The sequence below is a fragment of the Scyliorhinus canicula genome, chromosome 8, assembly GCF_902713615.1.
Source record: "Scyliorhinus canicula chromosome 8, sScyCan1.1, whole genome shotgun sequence".
Classification (NCBI taxonomy): domain Eukaryota; kingdom Metazoa; phylum Chordata; class Chondrichthyes; order Carcharhiniformes; family Scyliorhinidae; genus Scyliorhinus; species Scyliorhinus canicula.
Genome location: NC_052153.1, coordinates 76,474,603 through 76,493,818, shown reverse-complemented (window position 1 = coordinate 76,493,818; position 19,216 = coordinate 76,474,603). Strand labels below are relative to the sequence as shown.

At 47.7% G+C, this 19,216-nt stretch overlaps 1 protein-coding gene across 3 annotated transcripts in view; it reads left to right on the top strand.

The window, feature by feature from the left end:
- The window catches only part of LOC119970333 (spindlin-Z), a 108,140-nt gene that overhangs the window by 31,422 nt on the left and 57,502 nt on the right, over positions 1-19,216 (top strand). Inside the window, exon 3 of one of the 3 annotated variants that reach the window (XM_038804775.1) lies at positions 10,907-11,112. The exons of the other annotated variants lie outside the window; for them this stretch is intronic. The gene's annotated coding sequence lies outside the window, so the exon portion shown is untranslated. The remainder of the gene's footprint in view (positions 1-10,906; positions 11,113-19,216) is intronic. 3 annotated transcript variants of the gene reach the window in all.

Here is a 19,216-nt window from a genome sequence, read left to right as displayed (position 1 = left end):
CAGTTAAAATATTTGGTCCTGTTAAACAACAGACTCCGAATCATAAATCAATTTAGCAGATACCTCAATGCATATAAAAAGAGGGAGGATTTACAGAACATAACAAATGAAGAAGGCACTCGTAGAGTGGATAACTCCGCCACGTTGTGTTAATTTAATGTTATTACATTTGCTCCAATCTTCCTCGAGGCTTTTCCATGCCTGGTTGATGTGTAAGTACAAAGCTGAAAAACAAATTTGAGAGATTCCATCTCACTCGGGCCAATCCACATCGAACAACCTGCTATGAAAGCTCTACCCACGTTTTGACAGGATCTGGATCTGCCTCTTTGCCAAAAACAAATCCCTTCCTTGGGCTGTACCCTATCTGTGTACCGAGTTTAGTTGAAATCTGTCCATTAGCATTTGAGGTAAATTGTTTGCAAATAGACTAACGGGTGAAAACATTACCTCGGCCCATATTCAATGGCGAAGATAACAACAATACTAATTTACACATGTTTGTGTATTATACACTATATACTTCACTGTGAGGTGAATTATTTGTCCCAGGGTGATGACATAAATGGATATATTGGTCAGAATAATTAATCTGATTGGCTGGATTGATGTGTGGTGAAAACTAACATTGAGAGGTGTGAAGTTCCTAATGGCCTGAAATGAAGACAAAAACTACCATCTTATTGTAGCGAGCAACGTGGATTAACAAGTTATTATTGAAAGTGATTAATGTATGATGTATATGTGCATAGACATACAAATAAGTCTCCGCAGAATGGGACACTTTGACCTAATGATAGAATACAGGTATCATGGAAATGCCTTCAGAAGCTTCATGTTAAGAAAGGTATTGCATCTTTCACAATCGTGGGACATCCCAAAGTGTTTTTCAACCAATCAAGTACTTTGGAGTGTAGGAAAATTATTGTTGAACAGAATGTTTGTTACCCAGGACTATACTTAACTCTTCATGGCAGGGAGTGAAATGTGCAGCTTACAAATTTGTCCTGCTTACTGAAATTGTCAGGCGGATTACACTAGCAAAGTGTTGGTGACAACAAATTACTATATTCAGGTACTGAGCATTTTCAAACAAGAACTGACGTTAGATATTAGATGAGGATAGGAAGTGGAAAGGTTCAGATTACTTCTCTTGGGTTTGAGGCCGTCTTGAGTGTACAAGAGTAATAAATTCACCCTCCTCCTTTGGGCCTCCTCTGCGTTGGTTGACTTGCACTGTCAAACTTCCAGCTGTCTTGTGTCAGCAATAGTTTTCATTTGTAGTAATACAAAATACTGAACGGTCTTGTTGCTTTAACCCAGGAAGAGAAATATATTGGTTTCGGTATTCTATTTTCTCAAATATATTCACATAAGCTGACGTTATCCCAGTTAGATTTGTACTTATTTACTGCGTTTGCAATCTGACCTTTTTAATAATGATGTCACAAGAATATTCTGTTATCTAAAACATATATAAGTGCCATACTTTTCAGACCCTCTACTTGCCCATCCTTATTCTGCATAATCAGCAGATAAGAATAAGGATGTTAAGTAATTATAAGACATACAGATGTCCCTTAGTTGAAGAATGCTGATCCTTACAGTCCACAAGTCAAACTCGCATTGTTATGAAAGTTCCTTAAAATACAGAGCAGTACAACTAGGCAACTTAACAGTATCTCATCTCTCTATAGCTGCTTGCTTGTAATGCAGAACAAGGCCAGCAGCACGGGTTCAATTCCCATACCGGCCTCCCCGAACAGGCGCCGGAATGTGGCGACTTTTCACAGTAACTTCATTGAAGACTACTTGTGACAAGCTATTATTATTTAGAACTTGTCAAGGTTAATGAGCGTGGGGTGAGGCAGTTTAGGAGATAAATTGAGGAATTGTTGTTTGACCAAAGTTTGCTAAGGATAGAATAAGGAAAAGTGCAGATTACTTCTCTTAAGTTTGAGGCCCTCTTGAATTGGGCCTTTTCTACTGTGTTGACTGACTTGCATTGTCAAACTTCCAGTTGTTCTATGTCAGCCTCTTTAAGCTTCCTGTGTCTGGTCAGTGCTTTCTGATTGATTTGATAATGCTGCCAATTTATTAGTCCATTAAACCAATCAGGACAAAGTATTTTTTACCCCTTCAAGACTGGAAATTTGATTCACTTAGTGGGTCTTTTTGTGCACCAGTTCACAAAGGAAACAACTGCTAGATAGCTTGGTAGGCTGGATTTGGGCTGATGAACAACGCAAATGTAGGTGGCAAAAAAACTGAAGATTGTGATCAAGGGCTCTTTAAGGAAAACTCTCTTTGGCTCTGTCCTGAAAAGACATTGGAAGATCGTTGAAGACTGGTTTCTAGGAAACTAGTCGATTCCTTTTTGATCATATAAGTGTGTGGTGAATCACAATCCTAGTAATTCACACTGTGTTATATTGTATGTGTTGTGTCTTTGTAAGCTCGGTATACGAGCAGTTGCGCGGCTCTGCCCATAGGGGGGATGAGGAGTTTGTACTGGGCTCCACTGGAAGTATAAAGATCTGCAGTTGTGAGCCTGCTGCCAGTTCATCTCGTCGCAGGCAGGCTCAGTTGTAAGACTATTAAAACCACTGTTCATTTCCAACCACGTGTCTTGTGAATTGATGGTCACATCAATTTAATAGTCTTAGGAAACTTGAAGAAAACAACTATGGAATCAGCCCTCAAACCTGATCGACTAGAACTTGACCCGCAGGCTGCAGAGGCGAAAGAAATCTTTCAACACTGGCTCAGATGTTTCAAGGCCTACCTGGCTGAATCAAGCACATCAGAAACTGCAGTCTACTTCACGCAAGGGTGAGCCACCGTATCTCTACTCAACAGTATTACCGTGTATACGGAGGCCCTAGCCATGCTAGATCGAATGTACGTGAGGCCCATCAATGAGGTCTATGAGCGCCACATTTGTACGATCCGCCGCCAGCGCCCCGTGGAGTCGTTGGATGAATTCCTGCAGGATTTAAAAGCTTTAGCTCGGGACTGTAATTACCAAGCTGTATCAGCCGAACAGCATATGGAGCTCGCTGTCAGAGATGTGTACGTGGCAAGGCTCAGGTCAAACTATGTGCGCCAGCGGTTGCTTGAAAAAGGGGCCCAGAACTTGGAGGACACTAGAATTGGCGGACCAAGCGTGGGCCCCCGACCAGCGACTGCCCCAGGCCTGCGCCGCGCGGCCAACCACCCACGACGCAGCCCCAGTGTGCCATTTTTGCGGACAGCCCCAGCACCCACAGCAGTACTGCCCGGCCCGCAACGCGACCTGCAGCAGCTGCGGTCGCAAAGGACGCTATGCCCGGGTCTACCTGGCGAAGAAATCCCCCTCTCCAAACTCTCCCGCAGCCCAGATACTCGTTTCCCTAACTCTCATGCCCGCAGGCCCCGAAATGCTGCGGCCTGTACTCCGACTCCGCCCCCACCCGACACGTGTGACTCATGGGGGCCGCCATCTTGGCAACCCCCCTCCACACGGCCGGCCACATGCGACTCATGGGGGCCGCTATCTTGGGCGCCATCTTCCTCGCCGCCTGCCACGTGCGATCCACAGGGGCGGCCATCTTGGGATCCATCCTCTTCAAATTCTGAAACTCACCTCGAAGACTACGAACTCAAGAGGGCAGTCATCACGGGGCCACTCCAGCACAGCTGATCGAGCCGCCGACTACCCGCAACTCAGCGCGGTCACGTTGGACCAGTCGCGTCCGAAACACCTCCGCAACTCAATTCAATTTAACTCCGTTAAAATCAACGGGAGCACCGACAGCTTCGTACACCCAGATCTGGTAAGGCGCTGTTCGCTCCCTATCTTCCCTGCACGGCAAACTATCTCCCTCGCTTCGGGCTTTACTCTGTTCACCTCCAAGGGCGCACCGTCGCGACCCTAACGATTCAGGGCACTAGCTACTCGAATTTCCAGCTATACGTACTCCTCGAACTCTGCGCCCCACTCTTACTGGGACTCAACTTCCAGTGCAACCTCAAAAGCATCACACTCAGCTTCGGCGGGCCCTTGCCCCCACTCACTATCTGCAGCCTTGCTGCGCTAAAAATCGACCCCCCCCCCCCCCCCCCCCCCCCCCCCCCCCCCCCCACTCTTTGCCAATCTCACGCCGGACAGCAAACCCGTAGCCACTCGCAGCAGGTGATACAGCCTGCAGGACAGGGTGTTTATCAGAACCAAGGTCCATAGGCTTCTATGTGAGGGGATCATAGAGGCCAGTAATAGCCCCTGGAGAGCTCAGGTGGTGGTCGTCAAGACCGGGGAAAAATTCCGAATGGTAGTGGATTATAGCCAAACCATTAATCGGTTCATGCTCCTCGCTGCGTACCCCCTCCCCAGGATTGAAGACATGGTGAATCAGATCGCCCATTATCACGTCTTCTCCACGGTGGATCTGAAGTCTGCATACCACCAGCTCCCAATCCGCCCGGAGGACTGCCACTACACTGCGTTCGAGGCCGACAGCCGCCTCTTCCACTTCCTCCGGGTTCCCTTTGGCTTCACGAATGGGGTCTCGGTGTTCCAACGAGCAATGGACCGAATGGTGGACCAGTACGGGCTGCGGGCCACGTTTCCGTACTTGGACAACGTCACCATCTGCGGCCATGATCAGCAGGACCACGACGCTAACCTCCATTGATTTCTCCAGACTGCCCAGAAACTCAACCTCACGTATAACACGGAGAAATGCGTTTTCCGCACGACCAGGCTAGCCATCCTCGGCTATGTCATGGAAAACTGAGTCCTGGGCCCTGACCCAGACCGTATGCGCTGCCTCTTACAACTCTCTCTCCATCATTGTCCCAGGGCCCTCAAAAGGTGCCTGGGTTTTTTCTCGTATTATGCCCAGTGGGTCCCTCAGTATGCGGACGAAGCCCGCCCACTATTTAAGGCCACACTCTTTCCTCTATCAGATGAGGCTCGCCAGGCCTTCACTTGCATCAAGGAGGACATCGCCAAAGCGGCCATGCGGGCGGTGGATGAATCCGTCCCTTTCCAGGTAGAGAGCGATGCCTCAGAGGTTGCTCTCGCAGCCCCACTAAATCAGGCAGGGAGACCAGACGCCTTTTTCTCCCGAACCCTCTCCGCTTCGGAACTTTGACACTCCTCGGTCGAAAAGGAAGCACAGGCCATTGTGGAAGCTATATGTCACTGGAGGCACTACCTCGCAGGTAGGAGGTTCACCCTCATCACCGACCAAAGATCGGTTGTCTTTATGTTTGACAACTCGCAAAGGGGCAAAATTAAAAACGATAAGGTCCTATGCTGGAGGATCGAACTCTCCACCTACAAGTACGATATCATGTACCGACCGGGGAAGCTCAATGAGCCCCCAGATGCCCTGTCCCGCGGCACGTGCACCAGTGCGCAAGTCGACCGCCTGAAAGCTATCCACAATGACCTCTGCCACCTGGGGGTCACCCGGCTCGCCCACTACGTCAAAGCCCAAAATCTGCCTTTCTCCACCGAGGAGGTAAAAGCCATCACCAGGGATTGCCCGATCTGTGTGGAGTGCAAACCGCACTTCTATAGACCAGACAGGGCCCACCTGGTAAAGGCCTCCCGGCTCTTTGAACGCCTGAGCATCGATTTCAAAGGGCCACTCCCCTCGACCAATCGGAATGTGTACTTCTTAAACGTTATAGATGAGTTCTCCTGCTTCCCCTTTGCTATCCCGTGCCCCGATATTATTACCTCCCACACAGTCATGAGAGCCCTGCACAGCATCTTTACCCATTTGATTTCCCCAGCTATGTACACAGCGACAGGGGTTAGCCTTTTATGAGTGACGAGCTGCGTCAGTACCGGCTCGACAAGGGCATCGCTTCGAGCAGGACTACCAGCTACAACCCCAGGGGGAACGGGCAGGTGGAGAGGGAGAACGCGACGGTCTGGAAGACCGTCCTACTGACCCTCCGGTCCAGGAAGCTCCCAACCTCCCATTGGCAGGAGGTCCTCCCCGATGCGCTCCATGCTATTAGGTCCATCCTATGTACTGCCACCAATCAGACCCCTCATGAGCGGCTATTTGTTTTTCCCAGGGGCACTACCACGGGGGTTTCGCTCCCAGCATGGTTGAAGACACTGGGCCCGGTTCTCCTCCGGAAGTGCGTCCGGACCCACAAAACTGACACACTCATGGAGAGAGTGCTCCTACTCCACTCTAACCCACAATATGCATTCATCAAATACCCTGACGGCCGTCAGGACACTGTTTCCCTCCGGCACCTGGCGCCTGCAGGATCCAACTCCAACACTACTACCGCCGAGGTGCCCCTCGCACTACACCCCACCCAGCGCCCGGCGCTCCCACGCCTGCAGGTTCACTGCCCGTGCTCCGCGCGCCCGTGCCTATGGGTTTCCGCGCTCCCCGTCACCAGTCGGGTGCAAAGCTTGGACCGAATCACCCCCGGAGTCCGCCATGGTATCCTCGCCGACCGCCACCACCCAGCCACCAGAAGAGGCTGCAACCCCGGTGCTTCGTAGATCTCAGAGGACGACTCGACCGCCGGACCGACTCAATTTGTAGACCCATCACCCCCACTGGACTTGATTTTTTTTTTGCAGGGGGTGAATGTGGTGAATCACAGTCCTAGTAATTCACACTGTGTTATATTGTATGTGTTGTGTTTCTGTAAGCTGGGTATATGAGCAGTTGCGCGGCTCTGCCCATAGGGGGCGATGAGGAGTTTGTACTGGTTTCCACCCTTGGCTCCGCCCATGGTTCTGCCCATGGCTCCTCCCACTAACTGGAAGTATAAAGATCTGCAGTTGTGAGCCTGCTGCCAGTTCATCTTGTCGCAGGCAGGCTCAGTTGTAAGACTATTAAAACCACTGTTCACTTCCAACTACGTGTCTTGTGAATTGATGGTCACATCAAAGTGGCCGAGTGGGGTTAAATAATTGTAATGTATCAGACAGTTCAGCGAACCTCTGCTTTCCCAAGGGTTTGTTAAGTTGTACCTGGGAAGAGCATTCCACATATTTTCATTTTTAAAGTTGTTATTGAGTGGACTTGAAACATTGCCGACAAAGAACATTGACATAATTATCACGTTGTTTTTGTCATTTTGGTTGAAAGTAAAATTCTGGTGAGAAAATCCCCCTGCTCTTCAATAGTACTAAGGAATCTTTTATAATCACCCAATCAGCCAAACAAGACCTTGGTTTAACATTGCATGCATAAGACATATTACACTCAGCGTAATAATCTCCTAGTACTGTACCAAAGTTTTGGTTTAGATTATGTGTCAAAGTTCCTGGAGTGTGACCTTAATGTTTTGACTCTGGTGAGAATGTTACCAGACTGTCTGTGTGGAGTCTGCACAGTTCTCCCTGTGTCTGCGTTTGTTTCCTCCAGGTGCTCCGGTTTCCTCCCACAGTCCAAAGATGTGTGGGTTAGGTGGATTAGCCTGTGTGGGTTAGAGAGGGAGTTCCAAGATGTTGACCCAGCGAGAGTGAAGGAACGGCGATGTATTTTCAATTGAATGTGGTGAGTGACTTGTAGGGAAACCTCCACGTGGTGGGTTTCAAGATACCTGCTGCTCTTGCCCTTCTAAATGGTAGTAGTCGCGGTTTTGGAAGGTGCTGTCTAAGGAACCTTGGTGAGTTCCTGCAGTGCGTCTTGGAGATGGTACACACGGCTGCCACTGTTCATCGGTAGTGGAAGGTTTGAATGTTTGTGGATGGGGGAGCAATCAAACGGGCTGCTTTGTCCTGGATGCTGTCAAGCTTCCTGAGTGTTGTTGGAGCTGCACTCATACAGTGCTAACCACAGTGCTACCGTGCCACCCATTAAGCATAGTATATGAGAACAATTAACCCAATCATAACATAGACACAATTAACGAAATACATGCTGTCCTTTAATATTCATCGGAGGTTGTTCATTATCAGAATTGTGCATATCAATCATGTATAATGGCTTTTCCCAAAATAATGTTACAGCAATAAATAGTTCTTTATGATTATCCCCTCCCTTGCTGTCCATTCCAGATGATTTGGCATCTGAGCAAATGGTGAAAGATCCCACATTGTTATTGCTATCCTTGCGAATGACCATCTGTGACTTTTCTTGAGTCCCATGACCATCAAGATGTGCCCTTGGGGTTTTATCCTTCAGCTAGCAACTTCAGCTAGCAGCTTGTGTGACAGATTGACCCAAAAGATTTTTAACCAATTCAGCACTTAAAACTAATTCTGATATAATATCTAAAACTATCCCCTTTCAAGTGATATATCCACAAAACTCTGACAATATAGTCATCTAGAACATGCGTTGACAACTTCTTTCAAAACTAGTGAAACTTGTGCCTTCAATTTAGCTTCTGGTCTACATGTTGCAATCTCTAGTTCAAATACTGATTTTAATTTATTATCTTTGTGTGACTTACTCTCTGATCAATGACTCACCCACCCCATTATCCTTGGGATTAAGGAAAATGTCTCTTCTGCTGGAAAGTGGGCCCAGGATGAACCACTTGACCATCAATAAACTCGCAACATTCAAGTCGGTGATTTTTTCAGATGATTTTGGATAGAATGGCTCTTCTATTATGATCCCATACCATACTCCAAGACCAATCCATGAATCCAGGAAAATTGAAAGTGATTTTTATTTTTTCATGGGATGTGGGTACCATTGGCAAGGTCAGCATGTGTTGCCCTTGAACTGAGTGGCTTGGACAGAAATGAAGCATGAGTAAAAATTTTGAATCGGGGGAGGCAAATTTTGAAGAAATGAGAAAAGACTTGGCTTAGATGGACTGAGCAGCACTGCTAGAGGATATATCGGGGGGAAAACCAGTGGGAAGCGCAAAAAAGTGAGATCCTAATGTAGAAAGTAGACATGTCCCCTCCAAGAATAAAAGTGGTACTGCCAAATTTATAACCCCCCCGCCCCCCCAAACTACCGCCGAGTAATACAGGAGAAGATCAAAGGGAAAAAGAAAGGGTATGATGGGCACAAAGAACTAAGTAAGCACTGCAGATAGCCTAGATGAGTATAAGAAGTGCAAGGACAAAGTAAAAAAGGAAATATGAAAATCAAAGAGAAGCCATGAAACAAGATTTGCAAGTTAAAGAAAACCCAAAGATGTTTTCGCAATATATTAATGGTAAAAGGTTAGTTAAGGAAAATGTGGGATCTATCGGAGGTGACAAAGGGAACTTGTGTGTAGATACAGAGGCTGTTTTGAAGGGTTTTAAATAAATACTTTGTCTCAATGTTTACAGAAGAAATGGATAATGCAGATATAGTAGTCCAGGGACATCACTGAGGTTTTGGATGGGATAATCATAAAGAAAGAGGAAGTACTCGAAAGGTTGGAAGCCTTGAAAGTTCTTAAGTCGTCAGGGCCAGATGGATTGTTTCCGAGCCTACTGAAGGAGGTCGGGGAGGAAACAGCAGATGCCCTGAAGATGATTTTCCAATCCTCACTAGATACAGGGGAGGTATCGGAGGACTGGAGAAATGCAAATGTGGTTTCGTTGTTTAAAAAGGGATTGAAGGAAATGCCAAACCATTATAGGCCAGTTAATCTTGCATCAGTGGTGAGTAAATTAGTAGAATAAATCCAGAGGTGGAATTAACTGTCACATAGAAAGGTACGGACGAATCGGCATGGATTTGTTAAAGGAAGGTCTTGTCTCACATGTTTGATTGAATTGTTTGAGGAAGCAACAAGAAGGGTTGATGAAGGTAGTGCAAGGTGTTTGACAAGGTGGAAGTCTGGAATTTGCTGCCCGAGTTGGTCGTGGAGACAGAGACCCTAAACTATTTATTTTTTAACAAGTACCTGGATCTGTACTATAAGTCCTGTAAGCTACAGGTCTATGAACCAGGTACAGGAAGGTGGAATTAGGAAGGGCACCTGGATGGTCCTCAGGCTGGCATGGACAAGATGGGCCAAATGGCCTCCTGTGGTGTAACCTTTCTATGGTTGGGCCATTTCCGAGTCAATCGCACGTGGGCCTGATTTGGTAAGAATGGGAAATTTTCTTCCCTAAAGGTATTCTAATAATAAAAACCTTTTATTGTCACAAGTAGGAAGTTACTGTGAAAAGCCCCTAGTCACCACATTCGGGCACCTGTCCGGGTCAGCTGGTACGGGAATTGAACCCGTGCTGCTGGCCTTGCTCTGCATCACAAACCAGCTGTCTAGCCCACTGAAATGAAATGAAAATCGTTTATTGTCACGAATAGGCTTCAATGAAGTTACTGTGAAAAGCCCCTAGTCGCCACATTCCGGCACCTGTCCGGGGAGGCTGGTACGGGAATCGAACCGTGCTGCTGGCCTGCTTGGTCGCTTTTAAAGCTAGCGATTTAGCCCAGTGAGCTAAACCAGCTAAAAAAGGAGCTAGATATAATAAGTGAACGAGAGGATATCTCATTGAAAAGCATAAAATTCTGACAAGGGTGGACAGACTGGATACAGGGATATTTTTTCCTCGGGCTGGGGGGTGCGTGGGGTATCTAGAACAAGGGGTCACAGTCTCTGGGTACAGGGCAGGCCATTTCGGACTGGGGTAAGATGAGAAATGTCTTCACTCGAAGAGGGTGGTGAACCTGTGGAACTCTACCATAGAGGGCTGTGGAGGCTAAATCACTGAATATATTGAAGAAAGAAATAGATTTCTAGACTGGTGTGAGAGGGTATGGGGAAAGCACTGGAGTCTGACATTGAGATAAGAGGATCTGAGTGGCAGAACAGGCTCGAAGGACCAAATGGCCAACTCGTTCCTATGTTCTGTTTTTATGATTTTGTTTGTATATCTTGTGTTCATGATGTAATTTTAAATCACTGTATAATCTGAATGGTTTAAACCGCTATTATGGTCTGCGTTTGACTAGCTGTGATATTTTCTTTCCAGCCACTTCTCAGAATTCAGCTCTATCTTGTGTGGGATAGCTTTCAAATGGAAAATTTATTCTTGAACTCATTTCAGTTAGTTGCCATTTCCCTCAACAAATGTCAAAGGCACTTATCAAGCAAATTACTTTCTCTGCAAGAGGAGGGAAACGAATCAGAATTGGGTAAAAGGAAATCTCAGATAAATTTTGAAAGAAAAATTGGCAGGTAAGTATTTGTTATATTCCTACAAGTAGTAAAGCAGATGCAGCAAGAGCTGGAAATGTTTGGATAAGTAGAGGAGTTAAAGCAAAATCTTAATTTTAAAAAAAAACACTGCATGCTTTCTATCTTGAGTTTCTGGGATACATAGAGTGGAATGTGGTGCACTTGGGATGCATACAGCAGAGTTTGCACAGGCTGAAGTTTATGAAAAATGGGAATCTAATTTGAAGAGCAATGGCATACAAGCTGGTTTCAACAACAGGTGAACCAAAAAAAGGGTTGAAGGTAAGTAATGCTACTGAGGTGGAAACGGTGTTATTTTTGATGGACAGGGTACATGATTGGAAATTCAAGTTGGTGTGAAGGAGTATGCTGAGGTTGCAAACAATCTGGTTGTGTCTGAGACTGCTGGGAGGGACTGAAACTCAAAGATTACTTACAAGACCAGATATTGAGGAGCCTGTCTGACACCATAGCAACAGTGGAAGGGTCAAAGACAGGTGGTGGAGGGATAGAGCTTAGTGTAGTCAATCTACATATGGAACCTGACCATATGTCACTGATTATGTCATCAAAAGATAGCATGTAGATGAGGACGAGGGGTGGGGGAAACTCGAGGATGGATACTTGGCTGATTTCCTGAAGTCTTCAGGGGTGGGAAGAGAAAGCTGTGACTACAATTGGTTAGATTAGAATGAAACTGAGACCATGGGAAGGAATACCAAACCATCCTCATGCGATACCTCTCTGTACTGAGCTGGATAACAGAGGAAAGCTGTTGCTAGAACAGATATTTTCAAAGTCGGGATCGCGACCCGCAGATGGGTCACGGACGGGTGTCAAGAGGGTCGCAGGGCCATCGGTCACGGCGTTACCGATCACTGGAAGAATTCCTCAACGGCTTTTAAAAATGCTGGCCACGACCGGCTTTCAGAATGTCGGCCATCTGCGCATGCGTGCCCCCTCAGCTGTGTGCTGGCCTGGAGCCCAGCAAGGCAGACCACCTCCTCATGATGTCAGTGCGCTGGCCCAGGAGCAGATTATCTCCAGAAGCAGTGGCAGAGAGCAGGTCACACGCCCTGTACACTGAGGTCACGTGTTCTGGGTGTGAGTGAAAGATTCTTCCATTCTGTAGCGGCCGTAGTGCTGGTGTGAGCTCCAGGGCCTCTGGAAGAAGGAGAAGCTGAAAACAGGTACACAGCAGTATAAAGATGATTTCTTGCGGTATGGGTATATTAATTGTGCCACTGCAAATCAGGAAGCAAAGTCCCCTGTCACAGTAAGCGAAAATGGTGGGTCGCGAAAGTTGGCTGGCATGGGTCCCAAATGATGGTCAGTTGATAAAAATGGGTCCGTAGCAAAAAAGTTTGAAAAACACTGTGCTAGAAGATGCTGTGGTCAACTGCATCAAAGGCTGCAGATACGTTGATCGGGGTTTGCACATCACTGTCCCAGAAGATATAATTTGTAACTTTCATTAGGGCTGCTTCAGCAATGGAAAGCCTGATTTTTAAGTGATTAAGCTGTAATACTTCAAACTTAACCATACAATGAAGGCTTGTATATAAACAGTGTGTTTCTTGCCAGGTTGTAAAGCCTTTGAAGACTCTGAACCAGTGAATTTTAAACATCACATTCCCATATGTTTGTGAGATATCTTAATGGAAAGATAAGTTTGACCATAAAATGGAGATCCACAATTAGATGCGCATGGGATAGTAGCACAGTGGTTAGCACTGTTGCTTCACAGTGCCAGGGATCCGGGTTTGATTCCTGGTTTGGGTCACTGTTTGTGCGGAGTCTGTCCGTTCTCCCCATGTCTGCGTGGGTTTCCTCCGGGTGCATCGGTTTCCTCCCACAAGTCCTGAAAGATGTGCTTGTTAGGTGAATTCTGAATTCTCCCTCCGTGTACCTGAACTGGTGCCGGGGTGTGGCGACTCGGGGATTTTCCCAGTAACTTCTTTGCAGTGTTAATGTAAGCCTACTTGGGACACTAATAATGATTATTATTATTATTATTATTGTTATTTAGATCAGAGACTCATAATCCAGGACCCTTGATGTTTATGAGAAGTGATTGTGGAATAATACTTCTGACAAATTTTGTCAGTCAGGTTTCTTTGTTGCCATCCGTAGCAACAGTCTCTCACAGCTGAAACTAGCCCAGTAGTCATCTTGTAGTAGTTACCTAGTAGATATGAAGGATACAGTAAAATGCAATTAAGGATGGAGAGACACAAGATGAAGTTGCATTTTGCTTACATTAACTAGTGATGGGTAGGAATGAGTGTCAGTGAGATTGAGAGGCAAGAGCTCATCTAATTAGCGCAGGTGTAAATTGGGTTTAACCAGAACCGAAGATCCAAGTTCAACATCGCACAAAAAGGGTTCATTAACTTGAAGGTCAGAAAGCTAATGCGTATGTCCTATAAGTGGTGGATGAACACAGCCACACTGCTCATAGAATCACAGAATTTATAGTGCAGAAGGAGGCCATTCAGCCCATCGAGTCTGCACCGGCCCTTGGAAAGAGCACCCCACTTAAGCTCACACCTCCACCCTATCCCCTTAACCCCATCTAACCTTTTTGGACACTTAAGGGCAATGTAGCATGGCCAATCCACCTAACCTGCACATCTTTGGACTGTGGGAGGAAACAGGAGCACCTGGAGAAAACCCACGCAGACGTGGGAGACCGTGCAGCTTCCACACAGACAGTGACCCGAGCAGAGAATCAAACCTGGGATCCTGGAGCTGTGAAGCAACATTGCTAACCACTGTGCTACTGTGCCACCCATATGGGTGATCATGATGTGGAGATGCTGGCGTTGGACTGGGGTGAGCACAGTAAGAAGTCTTACAACACCAGGTTAAAATCCAACAGGTTTGTTTCAAATCACTAGCTTTCGGAGCACTGCTCCAAGATTCACCTGAGGAAGGAGCAGTGCTCCGAAAGCTAGTGATTTGAAACAAACCTGTTGGACTTTAACCTGGTGTTGTACGACCTCTTACATATGGGTGATGCCATGCAAGCCCTGTAACATTGCTAACCAAGGACTTAAACCCTAAAATATTTTGGTGGACTAACTACCTAATGTTAGATTTTAACTCTAAAATAATCTCTCGCTCGTTGTATGCTATGCTATGATAAATATTCAATGTCCACTAAAGTTGAATTAGTAGTACTGAATTGGTAGTGTACCTGGTACTTGATTCATTAAGTAGGTCTGATCATTAATTGTTGCTATTCAAATTGCTACGAAACTCTTGACTAAATCCACTTACAATGCATATTTCATTTCTGAAGTTAAGCAACCATGGTCAACAAACAAGATGGGAAACGGTATTAAGTTAAAAGAGAGTTACAAAAATACAAGAAAAAGTAGAAATCCAATCGACTGGGAAAGTTTTGAAGGGGGAAGTATTTAAGAGGTACGAAATGAAATAGGAACAAACATTTGCAAGATTTGGTGGATTTAATACAAGTAGAAAATTTGTAAAGGTGAAAATAATGGAATTTCATTAATGTAGAAAAAATATAGCTTCATATTGTGTTTCTCCACCCTTAAGCACATTGTACTGTACCATTTATATCAGGGGTGGGCAAACTACGGCCCGCGGGCCGCATGCGGCCCGCCAAAGGTATTTCTGCGGCCCACCAAGTCATTAAAAAAAAAAAAAAAAAATTTGTTTTAAAAAAAATTTTTTTTTTTTGTTTTTTTAAAAAATTTTTTTAAAGGTTAATGGGTGGGGGGGCTGTTGGGTTACTTACTGGTATAGGGTGGATACGTTGACTTGAGTAGGGTGATCATTGCTTGGCACAACGTCGAGGGCCGAAGGGCCTGTTCTGTGCTGTACTGTTCTATGTTCTATATGAGGCGCCCACAATCATAACCGGGTGAAGTAATTATTTTACTTAATATACTATGCGGCCCTTTGTGAATTGTGAATTTCTGAATGCGGCCCTTGCACGGAAAAGTTTGCCCACCCCTGATTTATATGTACTAGCAACTACTACAAAATGACTACTGGACTAGTTTAAATTAATGGTTTGTACTCTGGGATATCAAAAGAAGCCAGTTGTCATAATTTTCCAGGGGTCTCCAGGTTTTGGAATTGTGCCTATGGATTGGAAATTGCAAATATCAGTCTTTTCTTTAATGTGGAGATGCCGGCGTTGGACTGGGGTGAACACAGTAAGAAGTCTTACAACACCAGGTTAAAGTCCAACATGTTTGTTTCAAACACTAGCTTTCGGAGCACTGCTCCTTCCTCAGGTGAATGAGGATACACCTGAGGAAGGAGCAGTGCTCCGAAAGCTAATGTTTGAAACAAACATGTTGGACTTTAACCTGGTGTTGTAAGACTTCTTACTGTCCTTTAAGACTGAATTAAGCAGAAACCAAGGAATTATAGCACTGTTAGTTTAATGGCAATTGGGGGGGAAACTGTTGAAATCCATCATCAAGCACAGAGTGCCTGAGCATTTGAACAATTATGAGCTGATCAAAGTGAGTCCGCATGGGTTAGTAAAGGGAGGTCATGTCTGATTGAACTGTTAGAATGTTTTGAATATGCCACGAGCTTGATAAACAGCGGACTGTCCCTGCATGTTTTCTACATGTACTTCTAGAAGATATTTGATAAGAGATTGTTAGCTGAAATGGATGAGCACAGAATTGGAAGTAACCTTGTAACATGGAAGTTTAATGATAAAGGGAACACACTCCTGATTGACAGGATAAGAGATGTTTCCCACCCATCTGCTGGGACATCAGTTTTTCACCACATATATAAATGACTTGGATGAAGGAGCAGAGAATTGTATATCCAAGTTTTCAGATGACATTAAGGATGTGGAGATGTGACTTCCGGTGGCTGTGATGGAGTAGGAAGCCACACATTTGGGAGCTCCCGTTTTAAAGAGACTTTTCGGCTCTTTTGAGAGCCCAAAAAGGAAATTTTTCGACGTCTCCCGGTGGGGGAAGGTGTGCTGAATGACTTTCCCCGCAGTCCATGCCTCGAACTCTGAGTGGAAAGGGGGAAAAAACAGCAGCAGCTCCTCAGAAAAAACGGGGGAAGGGATCCAAGATGGCCGCCGACAGAGCTCCAGAGGAATGGAGGCTCTGGGCCCAGGAGCAACAAACTGATCTCCTGCGCTGCTTTAAAGAATTCAAGGATGAAGTACTGAGCTCTCTGCAGGAAACGAACAGAAGGCTGTCTGAGATTCAGTCCACCCAGGGTGCTGCCATCAAGGAGTTGCAGACGCAGGCCACTGAACGAGAGGAGGAGGCCGTGGGCCTCGTGAGTAAGGTGGAGGGGCACGAGGCACTCCACAAGAAGTGGCAGGAATGCTTCGAGGAGCTTCATCACCGCATGAGGCGGAAAAATCTGCGGATCTTGGGCCTTGCGGAGGGGCTGGAGGGATCGGACCTGACAGCCTACGCGGCTGTAATGCTGAATTCGCTAGTGGGGGCCGGGTCTTTCCACCTGCCCTTGGAGCTGGAGGGAGCGCACAGGGTGCTGGCCAGGAGGCCCAAGGAAGATGAACCCCCGCGTGCGGTGCTGGTGAGGTTCCACCGGTTCAGTGATCGGGAGTGCGTGCTGCGCTGGGCCAAGAAGGTGAAGAGCAGCAATTGGGAGAATGGGGTAGTACGGATCTACCAGGACTGGAGTGCGGAGGTGGCTAAGCGGCGGTCCGGATTTAATCGGACGAGATAAAGTTCGGAATGTTGCAGCCCGCGCGCCTGTGGGTAACTTATTTGGACCGGCACCATTATTTAGATTCCCCGGAGGAGGCGTGGGCCTTCGTGCGGACGGAGAAACTGGACTTGAACTAGGGGTTGGGGGTTGCGAGGTCGGCTGTAAGATATTAGTGCTGGATTCTGCTGTTGCTGTGTTCTCTTTTTCTTCTGTTTTTTTCTTCTTGTTTTAGTACTTTTGCAATTTTGATATGGTTATTTACGGAGGGGTTGTTCTGCTATGTTTTTTTTCTTGTGCTGTGGGGCATTGTTTGGGCTGTGTATCTTGAGGGGAGGGTCGGGGGGGTCTGTTGTATTCTAAGTCGGAGTGGGGGTATGGAGTGGGGCTGATATTTGGGAGCTGCGTCAGAAAGGTGTGGTGGGGCAGGGCGAAAGCGCGGGCTTTCCTCTGGTTTCCCGCGCTGCGGGGGTGGAGACGGTGACGGGGGAGGCGGGGCCGTAACTGGTTCTTCCCCGCGCTGGAGCGGTGCCTGGAGGAGGGATAGATTGGGGGATGATCCCACTACGGGAGGGGTCGGGCTGTTGGCCGGAGTTTCCGGGGTCAGCAGAAGTTAGCTGACCCACGGAAGTACAATGGAGGACGGTTCGCGGCTGGGAGGGTTCCTAGCCTGGGGGGGAAGGGAGGGGGGGAAAGGGGAATACCGGATTGCTGCTGGTAGGGTCAAGAAGGAGCTGGTGGGGGCTGGGGGGACAGAGGTGAGGGGTTGTCGCTATGGGGACGGGGTCGGAGTCGGGCAGGGGGTGCTGGCCTGGGGCGGGCAGTCGACGGGCTATGGCTAGCCGACGGGGGAGGGGGGCGGGACGCCCTCTGATCCGGTTGGTCACCTGGAATGTGAGAGGGTTGAATGGGCCGGTGAAGCGGTCGAGGGTACTGGCTCACCTGAAGGGGCTAAAGGCAGATGTGGCAATGCTTCAGGAGACCCACCTGAGGGTGGCGGACCAGGTCCGCCTGAGGAAGGGATGGGTGGGGCAGGTTTTCCACTCTGGGTTGGATGTGAAGAACCGGGGAGTGGCGATTCTGGTGGGGAAAAATGTGTTGTTTGAGGCATCGGAGGTGGTGGCGGATAAGGGGGGTAGGTATGTTATGGTTAAGGGCAGGCTACAAGGAGAGAAGGTGGTACTGGCTAGTGTGTATGCCCCAAATTGGGACGATGCAGGCTTTGAGGCGTATGTTGGGACGGATCCCGGATCTGGAGGCGGGAGGTCTGATCATAGGGGGGGACTTTAATACGGTGTTGGATCCTTCACTGGATCGGTCCGGCTCTAGGACGGGTAGGAGGCCGGCGGCGGCCAAGGTACTGAGAGGGTTTATGGATCAGATGGGTGGAGTGGATCCATGGAGGTTTGTGCGGCCGAGGGCACGCGTGTACTCTTTCTTCTCCCACGTGCATAGGGTCTACTCTCGGATAGATTTCTTCGTGGTGAGTAGGGGACTGATTCCGAGAGTGGAGGAGGCTGATTATTCGGCCATTGCAATCTCTGACCACGCTCCGCATTGGATAGAGTTGGAGATGGGGGAGGTGCGAGACCAACGTCCGTTGTGGCGGTTGGATGTGGGGTTGTTGGCGGAGGAGGAGGTGTGTAGGAGGGTCCGGGCAAGTATTGAGGGGTACCTTGAGGTGAATGATACGGGGGAGGTTCAGGTGGGGATGGTCTGGGAAGCCCTGAAGGCAGTAATTCGTGGGGAGCTGATATCCATCCGGGCATACAGGGAGAGGAGTGAGAGGGATAGACTGGTGGGAAAGATGCTGGAGGTGGGCAGGAGGTATGCAGAGGCACCAGAGGAGGGACTGTTGGGGGAGAGGCGCAGCCTGCAGGCTAAATTTGATTTGCTGACCACTAGAAAGGCGGAGGCACAGTGGAGGAAGGCACAAGGGGCAGTGTACGAACATGGTGAAAAGGCGAGTAGGATGCTGGCTCATCAGCTCCGCAAGCGGGATGCGGCTAAGGAAATTGCTGGAGTGAGAGACAAGAGTGGGAATGTGGTGCGGAAGGGGGTAGAGGTGAATGAGGTCTTCAAGAACTTTTACGTGGATGCTAAGGTGCTGGCAAAAATCCTGGCCACCAGGATAGAGGACTGTGTGCCAGGGGTTGTGCACGAGGACCAGACAGGTTTTGTGAAGGGAAGGCAGCTGAACACGAATGTGCGGAGATTGCTGAATGTCATCATGATGCCGGCGATTGAGGGGGAGGCAGAGATAGTGGTGGCGCTGGATGCGGAGAAGGCCTTCGATAGAGTGGAGTGGGGGTACCTAATGGGAGGTGTTGGGGAGGTTTGGATTTGGTGAAGGGTTCATTAGATGGGTAAGGCTGCTTTCTGAGGCCCCGATGGCGTGCGTGGCCAC